This window comes from Saimiri boliviensis, chromosome X (assembly GCF_048565385.1).
Source record: "Saimiri boliviensis isolate mSaiBol1 chromosome X, mSaiBol1.pri, whole genome shotgun sequence".
NCBI lineage: Eukaryota > Metazoa > Chordata > Mammalia > Primates > Cebidae > Saimiri > Saimiri boliviensis.
In genome coordinates this window covers 16,066,890-16,080,946 of record NC_133470.1, presented here as the reverse complement: position 1 = coordinate 16,080,946, position 14,057 = coordinate 16,066,890, and the positions used below count along the sequence as shown (strand labels likewise).

Below are 14,057 nucleotides of genomic sequence, written 5' to 3'. Positions count from 1 at the left end.
TTTTTTTGAGACAGAGTCTTGCTCTGTTACCCAGACTGGAGTACAGTGGCACAATCTTGGCTCACTGCAACCTCTGCCTCCTAGGTTCAAGTGATTCTCATGCCTCAGCTTCCTGAGTAGTTGGAAGTACAGGTGCCCACCACCATGCCTGGCTAATTTTTGTATTTTTAGTAGAGATGGGGTTTCACCAGGTTGGCCCAGCTGGTCTCAAACTCCTGACCTCAAGTGATCTACCTACATTGGCCTCCCAAAGTGCTGGGATTACAGGTGTGAGCCACCGTGCCCAGCCAGAAACAAAAAGATGTCTTTTTTAAAAAAGCAAAGGACTTTGGAGAGGTCAGTTTAAGACTGGGCCTTCTAAATGGGCACTTGTGACGAAGGTGGCTCATGTAGTCTCCTGGGCATTAATTTTATTGGAGAGGATTCTCTTGATTAGGGAAACCAGGTACACTGAGCTTTCATCACTTGTAGAAGAGGTCAAAATGGGCACAAGTGCATGTAAGGGCAGTTTCCCCCCAAAGGTTATTCACTTAAATATGTACCCTGCTCAGGATTTTAATATTAATAAAATTGATCAGAATCAGTCATGAGAGTGTGATAAGATATCTTTCCATTCTAGATAAAAGTATTTCTGGGTGGTTTTTCGTGGCTACATGTGATGCTATAATAATTTATTGGTAACAACTGGTCTTTAAACAATTAGAAAATATTCAGTGTTATCACATTAATTTTAAATATTTTTATTGCCTTATTAAATTATGCTTTTTATTTAAGAAAGAAAAAATGCTAAATGGAATTCATCAAGCTGAAAGATAAGAATGTTAATGAGTAACATAAAAACATTTAAAAAGACTGAACACACTGGTAAATATAAGTACACAGTCAAATTGAGAATACTCTAATAATGTAATGGTGGTATATAAATTACTTATATCTTTAGTATGAGTGTTAAAAGAGAACATTATTAAAAATAATAACTATAATAATTTGTTAAGTGATATGCAATATAGAAAGATGTGAATAGTGGTATCAAAAATTCAAAATGTGGGTGAGGGGAGTAGAGTAAAAGTATAAAGTTGGGGTTGTTTTGCAATCAAAGTTGTTATCAGCTTAAAATAAACTTTATTTTATTTTATTTTAAATCTTACGGCAGCCACAACCCAAAAACCTATAGTACATACACCAAAAACAGAAAGCAAGGAATCAAAACACATCACTAGAAAAAAATCCCAATCACAAAGGAAGACAGTAAGAAAGGAAGAAAGGAACAAAGAATCCACAAAACAACTAGAAAATAAAATCAACAAAATGGCAATAGTAAGTCCTTACCTAGCAGTAATAACCTTGAATGTAAATGGGTTAAATAGCTGAATGGATAAAAATAAAGACCCAATTATGCGCTGTCTACAAGAAACTCACTTCACCTGTAAGGACACACATAGACGAAAAAAGATAGTTCATGCAAATGGAAAACGAAAGAGAATGGGAGTAACTATACTTATATCAGATAAAATAGACCTTAAGTCAAAAACTAAAAAGAGACAAAGGAGGTCACTGTGTAATGATAAAGGGGTTAATTCAGCAACAGGATATAACAATTGTAAATATATATGCATGGAACATCAGAGCACCTTAATATATGAAGCAAATAGATCTAGAGAAGTAGAGTACAAAACAGTAATAGAAAAGCTACGTTTACTTTTTTCTTTTCCTGCACACTTCATTTTTATCCCCCAAATAGCAAGTTCTGTTTTACAGATTATTCTTGTTCTATTCTTCATTTTGGCTTTATGAAATGAACATCTGGAATTTTCCTGGATTGTTATATTCTTGAAATAAAAATGTATTAAAAAGATTCATTGTGGCTCCAAGAGTAATTTATTATTTTGTTTGACGTGCTTTCAAGTTGGTGGAACACTTATCATTGTCCCATGTAAATTTAGGATTTCAATCCTGATTTAGGCCCTACCACTGCCAAATATAATCTTGTTGACATGAAATTCATCAAGCATATATATAGAAATACTTTACTGTTGTGTTAAACTGGATGTACATTACTGTCATTTTCAAGGTGAACTAGTGGAAAAACTATTAGTCCACCTAGAAATGAAAATTCCTTAAAAGTTCCATCTGCCGTTAAAATGCCTGAAATGGTTGCTCTTGAAAGGGCCTGATAAGAAATGTCACAGAATTAGTTCCTAGGATTACCTAGTATTTTATGGGAAAGTCTAATTCTTCTATGTTAAATCTTACACAGAGCCTGTTACACAGCAGGCCCCAAATGTTAATTCCCACCTTTCCCTCTATGGGTGTAGAATACTCACTTTAAGACCTAAATGTGTCATAGGAGGTCATATTTGTGGTAATTGCTTTCTGATTGAAAAAAAACGAGATATAACCTACATATAATAAAATACATAGTTTGTAAGTATGCAGTTAGATGAGGTTGTTGTTTTTTTTTTTTTAATTACACAATTGTATTCACCACTCAGCACAAGACATAGAAAATTTCGGCCGGGTCAGGTGGCTCACGCCTGTAATCCCAGCACTTTGGGAGGCTGAGGCAGGTGGATCACCTGAGATCAGGAGTTCAAGACCAGCCTGACCAACATGGTGAAACCCTATCTCTACTAAAAATACAAAAATTATCTGGGCATAGTGGTGGACACCTGTAATCCCAGTTACTCAGGAGGCTATGGCAGGAGAATAGCTTGAACCCAGGGGGTGGAAGTTGCAGTGAGCTGAGATCATGCCATTGCACTCCAGTCTGGGCACCAAGAGCAAAGCTCCATCTCAAAAATAAAAAAGATACAGAAAATTTCTCTCATCTTTCTTATTTCTATCAGCATAGATTGGTTTTGCCTGTTCTAGGATTTGGTATAAATAGTATTGTATAATATGTATTCTTGTGTCCAGGTTTGTTGTTGTTGTTGTTGTTTTTACTCAGCATAATGTAAGATTCATCCATGCTATGGGTGAGAGTAGTATTTAATTGTTTAATTGTGTGGATGTGTCCAGTTGTTTATCCATTCTCCTGTTGATAGTTGATGTTTCCAGTTTGGGGCTAGTATGAATAAAGCTGCTATGATCATTCTTGCACAAATCTTTTTGGGGACATATTTTTGTTTTTCTTGAGTAAACACCTTGTAGTGAAATTGATGAGTCAAAAGATAGATATATGTTAAACTTTTTTGAAACTGCAAAACAGTTTCCCAAAGTCGTTGTATCTTTCTACGACCCCACTAGCAGCTATGAGAATTCCAATTTCTGTATGGGCTTGCCAACACTCAGCATTGTCAGTTTTGATTTTAGCCATTCTAGTGGATTCCTAGCAAGTTTTGACAGCAAAGATATCTAAGTGAGTGTGCAGTAGAGTGAGCAAAAATATGTTTTCCAGCTGGGACTTGAGTTTCTTTAAAAGAGGGAACTGTCTTTTGAGAATGGCCTTTGATAAGCTGCTTTATGCTGCTTTGTTTGGTGGAACATGTATTGTCACAAGTAAATATAGAATTTCAATCCCAATTTAAACTCCTCAACTAATATATAAATATAGACAGGGAAGCCCTTATGCCATAGGTTAGAATGAAAGAAACACTAAAGAGATGGTAAATCATCTTGCATAAGAAAGGGACAAGAATTCAGGAGTGTAATGAGGACATGTGAGAGAAAAAAAGAGAGAGAGTCAGGAAATATGATAGAGACTGGAATCCTAGGCAGTAGAAATGGCTGAGGGAACTTTTTAGGCACAAGGAAATATATTACATTTAAAATGATCTCCTATATGGTGATTCAGTATGATCACCTCTAGCTAGATCTAGCCAGATGCCTCAGGGAATTTGTTCTGGGGAGTGGGATGGAGAACCAGGAGAAGGGCCTGGGTCTCCCGTTTAAGCCATTCTCAAAGTAAAGATGAGAAAAAAATAAAGCTCTAAGAAACTAAGCAGAGAATTCAACCAAAGCTGGAAATCAGAATTAAAAGAAAATAAAAGGATTTTCAAGAGATTCCAGAAACACTGGGATTTCCCAAGGGGTGTGAAGCTTTCATATGAGCTTTTGTAAATGTTAAGGGACAAGAGTGACACTAGCTGATGGTCAAAACTAGAGTGGCCGTATACCCCAGTATAGCTAGGACTTAACTGGCTTACTTTACTGCCCCAAAGTAATCAGCAATAATGTCACCTTTCACTCTTAAAGATGTCCTGGTTTGGACAATAATATGATCACTCTCATCCAGTGATCTCCACCTTGATCACAGATTTAAATTATCTGGGGACCTTCATAAAACTTGATGCCTGGGTTTTATCCACCAGAGATTCTGATTCATTTGTCTGCTGCAAGGGCTCTGGGAATCATAAAAGCTCCCAAGCAACTCTAATGGGACGCCAAGATTGAGAACCACTGCTTTAGTTATAAGCCACAGAAATAAGGTTCTATAGAGTAGAAATTGTACTTCTGGGAAAGCCAATCAAATATGGACTATTATCGAGAGACATTTGTTTCCAGTAAAGTTTATAGTAACATCTTCAACTTTTTGATCTGAAGGAAAGGAAATATTGCAAAATTCAACCTTATATTCCAGCAAAATATTTAAATACCGAATACTCTTTTTTTTTTTTTTTTTTTTGAGACAGAGTCTCACTCTGTCACCAGGTGCAAGGCTGGAGTGCAGTGGCGCGACCTTGGCTCACTGCAACCTCCACCTCACGGGTTCAAGCAATTCTCCTGCCTCAGCCTCCCGAGTAGCTGGGACCACAGGTGTGCGCCATCACGCCCAGCTAATAAAAACAACAGATGAGCTGGAATTTTTTGTATAGTATGGCGCTTCCATTGAAACTTACCGAGTCAGAAATTCTACTTTTGAGTTTTTAGTAGAGGCATTGGTGTAGCAATACTAAAATGTCCATCTTATATAAATTTCTCCTTTATTTGGCAAAACAAAGATACAGTGCATATAGACCAACTTTTAGTTTTTGACACACTCTTGACATTACCAAGATGAACTGCTGTGTGCCTGTATCTTTATTAGGGACATCATAAAGGGATTTGAGCAGGAATGGCTAAGGACCTCCTGTTTTTGCCACATGGAGGATGTCTATTCACTTGTCTTATTGAATGTAAACTAAACTGCATCAGGCACAATTCTGACAGAGTTTTCTGATTCCACTTCAATGCTCGCATGCTATATCCTGCCTGGTTTCCCCACAACTAAGGTCAAGTAATTGCCTTTCCTTTCCTTCTTCTTTTCTTTTTTTCTCTCGTTTCTTTCTTTCCTTCTTTTCTTTCTTGCTTTCTTTCCTTTTTTCTTTTCTTTCCATTCTTTCCTTTCTCTCTTTCTCTTTCTCTTTTCTCTTTCCTTTTCTTTTTCCAGGCTGGAGTGCAGTGGCACAATCACAGCCGAATGCAGCCTTGACGTCCTGGGCTCAAGCGATCCTCCCACCTCAGCCTACTGAGTAGCTGTGACTACAGGCACATGCTGCCATGCCTGGCTAACTTTTGTGACTGCATTTAAAAAAATGTTTGAGATGGCATCTCGCTCTGTCACCCAAGCTGGAGTGCAGTGGTGTGATCTCAGCTCACCACAACCTCCAACTCCCATGTTCAAGTGATTCTCCTGCCTCAGCCTCTGAAGTAGCTGGGATTACAAGTGTGCACCACCACGCCCAGCTAATTTTTGTATTTTTAGTAGAGACAGGGTTTCACCATGTTGGCCAGGCTGGTCTCAAACTCCTGACCTCAAGTGATTTGCCCTCCTCGACCTCCCAAAGTGCTGGGATTACAGGTGTAAGCCACTGTGCCTGGCCTAATTTTTGTATTTTTAGTAGAGATGGGTTTTTGCTGTGTTGCCCAGGCTGGTCTTGTAAGTGCTAGGATTACAGGTGTGTGCCACTGCACCCAGCAGACCCATCTTTATTAGACCAGCTTGTTGTCCCTGCCAATTCTGACATTTGCAGGAGAGATTCCAGCAAGTGTAGTCTAGCACTCTGAGATGTGGCATCAAGTAACCACCGCTGCTAGTTTAGCCTCAACTTTGTATCCTGGTCCTGGTTCTGGTAACTGGGCTTTTGTCTGCATACAAACGAGGCCCCACCCCACACATTCCTGGTAGTTGTTGGGGCTGGATCCTCAGCCTCCACATCCTCATCTTGTATAATATCTCAATCATTCTAAGACACGAGCCTACCTCCAGGCCCATGGCTGACTCCAGCCCAGTGAGTGGGTCCCCTCCCAGCCAGATGCCTGCCACTTAGGTTCCTCTGTCACTCTAGGCTAAACCTCCTGACCACATTACCAGAACGCCATCCCTGAAGCTGGGGCTCACCTTGCAATGCCCAAGACAACACAGTAGCCAGATCTGGCCTGATACCCTGGACCAGCTCCCGTGGCATGCTTTCAGGCATCCCCTGAGCCACGTGTGACTGTGTCCAGAGAAAAGACACCATCCATCTCTACATCACAACTGCTGCTTCTCCTTTGCTCCTCACCCCTGTCTCTCCTGCCCCCTTATTCCCTCCCTTGGCCGCTGCTGTCCTGTCTCCTAATATACCAGCGTACTCAAATACCATTAGGATTAGGGACCTGGCATCAGGCCAGCCCTACTACTCAGAACCAGACACTAGTCCTTAAGGCGATAAATGGCGAACAAAGGAAACAAGACTGGAAACAAGGATTGTTTCTTGCCGAAGCCTATTTCTGAAATAACAAACACCAACCCGTATTATAATCCTAAGAAGCAAAACATCTTCATCGTAGAAAGGACAGAAACTACAGAAACACCCAGAGATAATCACTCTTACTGTATTTGGCATATCGAGGACACATCCTTGCATCCTTTTTTCTCTTTTATACACCCACACATTACACATAAAATTACATATATATTGGAATCATACTGTATCTATACTGCATATAATTTATTTTTAACTCAATACTATATCTTAAATCTTTTCACCAAATTCTTTTAAAACATAATTTTAACAGCTAGCTATATCCCATATTATTCATTATCCCAATTAAACAATTTGTGTAATGGATTCTCCATTTTTAGATGGGTTTTTAGTATTTTGATATCATAGAGAATGCTGTGATGAGGCAGGCACAAAAGTGTGTATCTTCCTGTGCCTTGCTGATGATTTTATCAGAACACATTTCAAGAAGCGGAATTTCTGGGTTAAAGGTGTTGCATACTTTTAAGGCTTTTGATACCTTATTGCCAAGTAGCAGAAAGGCCATTCCACTTCTTATCCCAAGTGTCTGGGGCTCATTCTGTGTTCTTACCACCACTGGATATTATTGTTTTAAAAATATGAGTTTTTTTCCTGAGATGCATACTTCTCAACACATGTGTCAGCTAAAAGAAATAAGATATTGTTATAAAACAACAGTGATAAATATGAAAAAGGAACAAATTCTGGAGTATTCACAGCATTGCAATTGCATTATTTTATGCCTGTGGCCAGTTCTTCCAAGGGCTGAAATCGGGAATCTGGTTAAATTAGATACATTTCTTGAATGCAAAATAACTTCTGATTATATTTATAGGTCTATTTTGATAAGCAAATCATCAAATCCCATCAATACAGACCTAAATTGGTTGAAGTCATTGACAATGACTTTAGCCATTTTTGTGCCCTTTCTTGATCTTACTGCTCTCAGAATTCGATTTTCAAAAGTACAATTAGACAGTAGCCTGTCTCCAACTTCACCGGAGACCTGGAATCCACTTAAAAAGACCTTTCACTTACTAAAAAATGTGGTCATCTTGCGCTTAGTTTTGACTGGCGGAAGAATCTTGGCTAGCCACCGCAGGAAATATTCACATTGTGGAAAGGATCTGGAAGAGGAAAGGAAAAGAAGTTACGATTAATCATGGGGCACATGAGTCAGCTTCATTTTAAGGATTTACTCTGAAGTGGAGAATTCAAAAAACATGGGAAGGCCTAGGGATGAGGAAGGAGAAAACTATTAGTTGTCAGAATAATTTTCTTCAAAGAAAATAATTCCTTTCTATGTGAACAGCCCTGAAAAACCATCTGAATGTTGAAATTAGCATGCATTTGAGAATGCTCTTTTCCTCCCAGATGCTCTGGCTAGATAGATACAAAAAATAGGTGAGCATTTGGAACAGCTTGGAGAGCTTCAGAATTTGATATTCACACAGACCACAGAAAAATGACTCAGATGCAATATGTCAGTATTTCTCCTGAGATTATGGAAGTTCTCTATGAGGGAATGCTGTTTTCATTTAACACTACATATGAGTATATTAGTGGTTAGGGCATTAAGATGGGAATTAGGATTTCTTTTTCTAGTTTGTCATTAGCTTCCTTGGTGGACTTGGGCAGCTAAGTTTTGATTTTACCCAACTTCTATAAAATGCCAAAACAAAAATAATTAAGAGATGCCAAGAAGATATTTAAGAATACTTCGGCTGGGTGTGGTGGCTCACACCTGTAATCTCAGCACTTTGGGAAGCTGAGATGGGCGGATTGCAAGCTCAGGTAGTTCCAGACCAGCCTGGCCAATGTGGTGAAACCCTGTCTCTACTAAAAATACAAAAATCAGCCGAGCATGGTGGTGGACACCCGTAGTCCCAGCTACTTGGGAGGCTGGGGCAGAAGAATTGCTTGAACCTGGGAGGTGGAGGTTGCAGTGAGCCAAGATTGCACCACTGGACTCCATCTAGCCTGGGCAACAGAGTAAGATGCTGTCTCAAAAAAAAAAAAAAAAAAAAAAAAAGATACTTTACAGGTACAATGCCCCGAGTAGTTGAAAATTCACTTATTGAAAACATCTGATGATTGACTCTCAAAATGAGAAAAATAATTCTGCTTTTATATTTGAACAAGCTTTTTTGCATACCCTGGATAAAGCGATTTAATACCATTTCCTAAGACTATAAAAGCTACTGCATTTATTGAATGGTTTTCTGACATCTATTTTTCACACATGACAAGTACTGTTCTTGGCAAGCCCTCAGCAGCGTTCCCGGTGAATGGTCAGCCAGGATAATTTGAGAGTAAATATTTTGAAGTATTATCATCCCCAGAAGGTTTTTTATTAACTAGGTGCTCAAATACAGTGCTATTTTAAGGCCATCTAAATGTTGCTTTAGACTTGATCATTAGGACCCCGTGCTACAGTAGGGGTAGAACCAAAATTTGACTTGCACGGAAATAAGGCCATAGCATGCTTTCTCCATATGGTTATTGTGTAAAAAGGGACATGATTCAACTCTAAGTAGAATCCAGCGGTTCTGCAGAAATAGCGTTAATGATAGGCTAGGCATTGAGTTAGTTGCTTCCCATTATCTCATTTAATATGTACACTATCCTGCAAGGTAGGTGCTGTTATTCCCATTTGATACATGAAGAAACTGATGCCACAAAAAAAGTAACTGATTCAAAGTCTCCTCAGTGCATGCTCTTGTGTCCCATGCCACCTCCCCAGTGTGCTATGATATATGCTGATGCATACACAGTCCTCTGTATCACAGTGAACTAACTATCCTGCTTTTAAAGCTGGAAGTGTTATTCTTCCGCTGTCGATGTACACTCATCATTGCCAATGACATGAGCCAACTCCCAAAAATGAGCAAAACCTACCAGAGTGTGATTGGTGAGTGGATTATTTCCTAGTAGGTCCTGTGATTGACAGAATAATGCCCCTCCAAAGATGTCCATGTTCTCATCCCTGGCACCTGTGAATATGTTATATTACACGGCCAAGGGGAGTTAAGGTTGTTAATTGGCTGAATTAAAAATGGGAAGATTATGCTGGATTATCCAGGTGGGTCCAACAACAGTATCACAAGGGTCCTAAAATGTGGAGAGGTCACTAGAGGAGGTCAGAGTGATGCAATGTGAGAAGGACGCAGATGGCTGTAGCCGGCTTAGAGGATGGAGGGAGGAGCCATGAGCCAAGGAATGCTGGCAGCCCATACAAGTTGGAAAATCGAGGAAAGGGATTCTCCCCTGGAGCCTCCAGAAGAAACACAGCCTTCCCAATACCTTGATTTTAACCCAGAGAGACCCACTTCAAATCTTTGACCTTCAGAACTGTAAGATAATTAAATTTGTGTTGTTAAAAACCACTAAAGTGGTAATTTGTCATAATTTGTTAACAAAAGTGATAGGAAACTAATACAATGCTTTTTTTTTTTTTTTTTTTTTTTTTTGAGACAGAGTCTTGCTCTGGCGCCAGGCTGGAGTGCAGTGGTGCAATCTCGGCTCACTGAAATCTCTGCCTCCAGGTTCAAGCAATTCTCCTGCCTCAGCCTCCTGAGTAGCTGAGACTACAGGCGGACACCACCACGCCCAGCTAATTTTTGTATTTTTTAGTAGAGACAGGGTTTCACACCATGTTGGCCAGGATGGTCTCGATCTCTTGACCTTGTGATCCGCCGGCCAAGTGCTGGGATTACAGGCGTGAGCCACAGCACCCGGCCAATACAGTGCATTTAATTGACAGTTTACCATCAAGGGTCAGCAAACAATGGTCTGCGAATCTGGCCTGCCACCTGTTTTTGTAAATAAAGTTTTACTGGAACACAGTTGTGTCCATTTGTTCATATATATTGTGCATGGCTGTTACAATGGCAGAGTTGAATAGCAGTGGCTGAGACCAATGGGTCTGCAAAGCCTGAAATATTTTGGTCTGGCTTTTTACAGAAACAGTTTGCTGACCCTGATGTAGAGTTCAGCTACACAGTTCTACAGATACAGATTCAATGTAAAAATGTACGGAATTTGAGAAAAACAAATCCTCCTAATTTTGTTGTTGTTGTTGTTGTTAGCCTACATTTTCCCTTAAACAGAATGTAGCAAAATCCTGGTTAATAGAAGGTTCTGATCAGTTTCATGCCAGTTAGTTGAAATTTCAGTGTGTATCATGCTACAGACAGGAGTGTGAAGTAATAAGAAAGCATATGATAGAGGTTATTTATGTTGTTGGGGCAGGTAACAAATTAGTTATAATTCTTATTCCTCCCCTAAAAAAAAAAAAAAAAAAACCTACAACAGAATAATTTCCAGCTTAAAAAAAAAAAAAAAAAAAAAAGGTTGTTTTTGCATTCTTCTCCCAAATCCTTCCTTCCTGCTCTCAGCTGGGGAACTCCTCAGACTGGCAGTGTATGCAGACCAAGAGGCCCTGTGTCAGCCAGCTACTCCCAATTAGGCTCAGCTGGGCCACTTCCTATTTGGGTCAACTCCCTTCTGAAATGGGCGACAGGAACGGTCACTGTTGGAATGGTGTCGTCCACTTCAACTTGATTATAGAGTTGGCATTTCCATCTAACACCTGGCAGTTCTTCAGCCCTCACTCATATTGTAGAATATTATTTTGGAGAGTGTTTCATTTCTACTAAGCCCCTTTTTAGCATCTTTGGATATGGGCCCCAACTTTTGTTCTAAATACTTTTAAAACTGTTTTCTTCAAATGTTTAAGCTTTTTGATTACAAAAATGTCAAACATGTTTCAAAGTAGGCAGAATAGTGTAACAAACCCCCTTGCATATTCAACAATTAACGACGAATGGCCAATCTTGTTTTACCCTCTACAACCACCTACTTCATCTTCGCCTACATTTTTTTTGAAGCAAATCTCAACTGTAACATGGTTTCATCCATAGCTATTCCAATGTGCATCTCAAAAACATAAGGACTCTTTTCTAAGTAAATAATCATAATACCAGTATTACTTGTTTTAAAATGCTTAACACTAATTCCTTATCAAATATCAGCGTGCAAGGAAATTGGTTTGATTTTTTTGTTTTTTGGGGTTTTTTTTTTTTTTTTTTTTGAGACAGGGTCTCACTCTGTCACCCAGGCTGGAGTGCAGTGGTGTGATCTTAGCTCGCTGCAACCTCTACCTCCCAGGTTCAAGCAATTCTCCTGCCTCAGTCTCCCAAGTAGCTGGGATTAGAAGCGCATACCACCACACCCAGATAATTTTTTGTATTTTTAGTATAGATGGGTTTTCACCATGTTGGCCAGGTTGGTCTTGAACTCCTGACCTCAGGTGATCCACCTGCCTTGGCCTCCCAAAGTTCTGGGATTACAGGTGGGAGTCAATGCACCTGGCCATCATTTTTTAAGTTAGCTTGCCCTCAAATATTTTGAGTGGTTTATGATGCTCATTCTCTTCTCAAGGTGGCCCACAAGGAAAGTGGTAAATACCAAAGCCACACACATTCCCACCAACCTACACTCCAGTCTCCCCTTCACACACCTTCCTTTGTTTCTTGCAAATCCTCCTGTATCCCAAACACTAGCTCACCTTCATCACCACCCATGGGAATTAGGAGCCCCATGGGGGTCAAGAAAGTGTGAGTAGGGGACGAGGCAATTGTACCTTCTTGTGTGCAGGTCAAATACGGAGGATTCCTTTCGCCTCCTTCTTGACTTTCCTCATCTCATACCCTCCTGGGTTTTATAGCGTCTTGGTAGAATTGCTCCCACTCACACATACACTTCTCATAAAACTTAAAAACCTATTTCCAACATTTTGGATAGTTCCTTGCTAAAGATCAATGACGCACCGTCACTTGCTCAAGGAAAGGTGTGAACAAGGGTGTATGAGGTGAGACTTGGTCTATCACTCGGATTTCTGAGGGGAGTAACAGACTTGCTTTCAGCATTTGAAAAATGTGTGTGGTGACTCTGGAAAACAATTATTTTTTCACAAATGGAAGCAAAAATGACTCAAATTTCCTTTTCTGGTGTGTTCAGTCTCCCTTGCTGAAGAGAGCCTGTTCTTTACACTGAGGCCAGCCTAGGTCTGTCCTGCTTTTGTGGGACTGGGGAAGGAGTGGATATGGTGGGGGGTGGGGGAAAGGCATGCGCGCGTGTGTGTGTGTGTGTGTGTGTGTGTGTGTGTGTGTGAGAGAGAGAGAGAGAGAGAGAGAGAGAGAGAGAGAGAACGAGCACAGGGGAATGTTTCTGACACTTGTTTGAAGCTTTGCTTTAAGCTAGTCATCATTCATGCTTTCTTTAAAAAAACAGCTTGGACATACAATTCACTTACAATTCACCCATTTAAAGTATATACAATTCAATGGTGTTTTTGTTTGTTTTGAGACAGGGTCTCACTCTGTCGTCTAGGCTGGAGTGCAGTGGCGAAATCATGGCTCATTGTAGCCTCAAACTCCTGGGTTCAATTGATCGTCCATCTCAGCCTCCTGAGTGTCTGGAACTACAGGTACACGCCACTATACCCAGCTAATTTTTGTATTTGTTGTAGAGACAGGGTCTCATGTTGTTGCCCAGGCTGGTCTCAAACTCCTGGGCTCAGGCAATCACCCTGCTTTGGCCTCCCAAAGTGCTGTGATTACAGCCATAAGCCTCTGTCCCCAGCCACAATTCAACGTTTTTTAGTGCAGTCATAGAGTTGTGCAACCATCACCATACTCTAATAACGTTTTTATCCCTCCAAAAGAAACCCCGAACCCCCTTTAGCAGTCGCTCCCACCCCTCTCCCCCTGCTCTAGGCAAACACAAATCTACTTTGGTTCTATAGATTTGCCCATTCTAGACATTTCATGACTGATGCTTTTTCCCTCCATGGTTCAACTTTCAGGTGCTCTTTGGAAATCGGGGACTAAAACTTTCCATTGATGGCTAGCTACAGCCTTTACCACCCCAAACTTAAACCGCGGTGTGAAAAGAAACTCTGAAATGGTAATTGTGTTTTGGAGGAAGGAAGAGAATTATAACAGAAATTCCATAGAACTGGCTAAATTTTTTTCTTTAGAATAATCTTAAACTTACGTATTAAACATATTAATTAAATAAGGAACCAATGTAAAGTGCTTTTACGTAGTTCCAGGTCTACACAGCAGGCTTTGCCTTCAGTGCTTCCAATTTGAGGAGAGTTACCCAGGAGCTTTCAGGAAATTCGAATGTAAGAAGGCTAATGAAACAATCCTTTCATGCATGAATATGTCTTCTCAAAAATCTAAGAAATGGACTAAAAATGATATCGGATAACTAAGTGGAATGTAAAAACGGGCCAAAAGAGAATCCTTTGGAAGTGGATAGAACCCAATATTACTCACAGGTAAT

At 40.0% G+C, this 14,057-nt stretch overlaps 1 long non-coding RNA gene across 2 annotated transcripts in view; it reads right to left on the bottom strand.

The window, feature by feature from the left end:
- LOC141582816 (uncharacterized) overlaps positions 1-14,057 on the bottom strand; it is a 118,096-nt gene that overhangs the window by 78,959 nt on the left and 25,080 nt on the right. For both annotated transcript variants that reach the window (XR_012515722.1, XR_012515723.1), the window contains exon 2: positions 7,743-7,831. This is a non-coding gene — a long non-coding RNA (uncharacterized LOC141582816). The remainder of the gene's footprint in view (positions 1-7,742; positions 7,832-14,057) is intronic.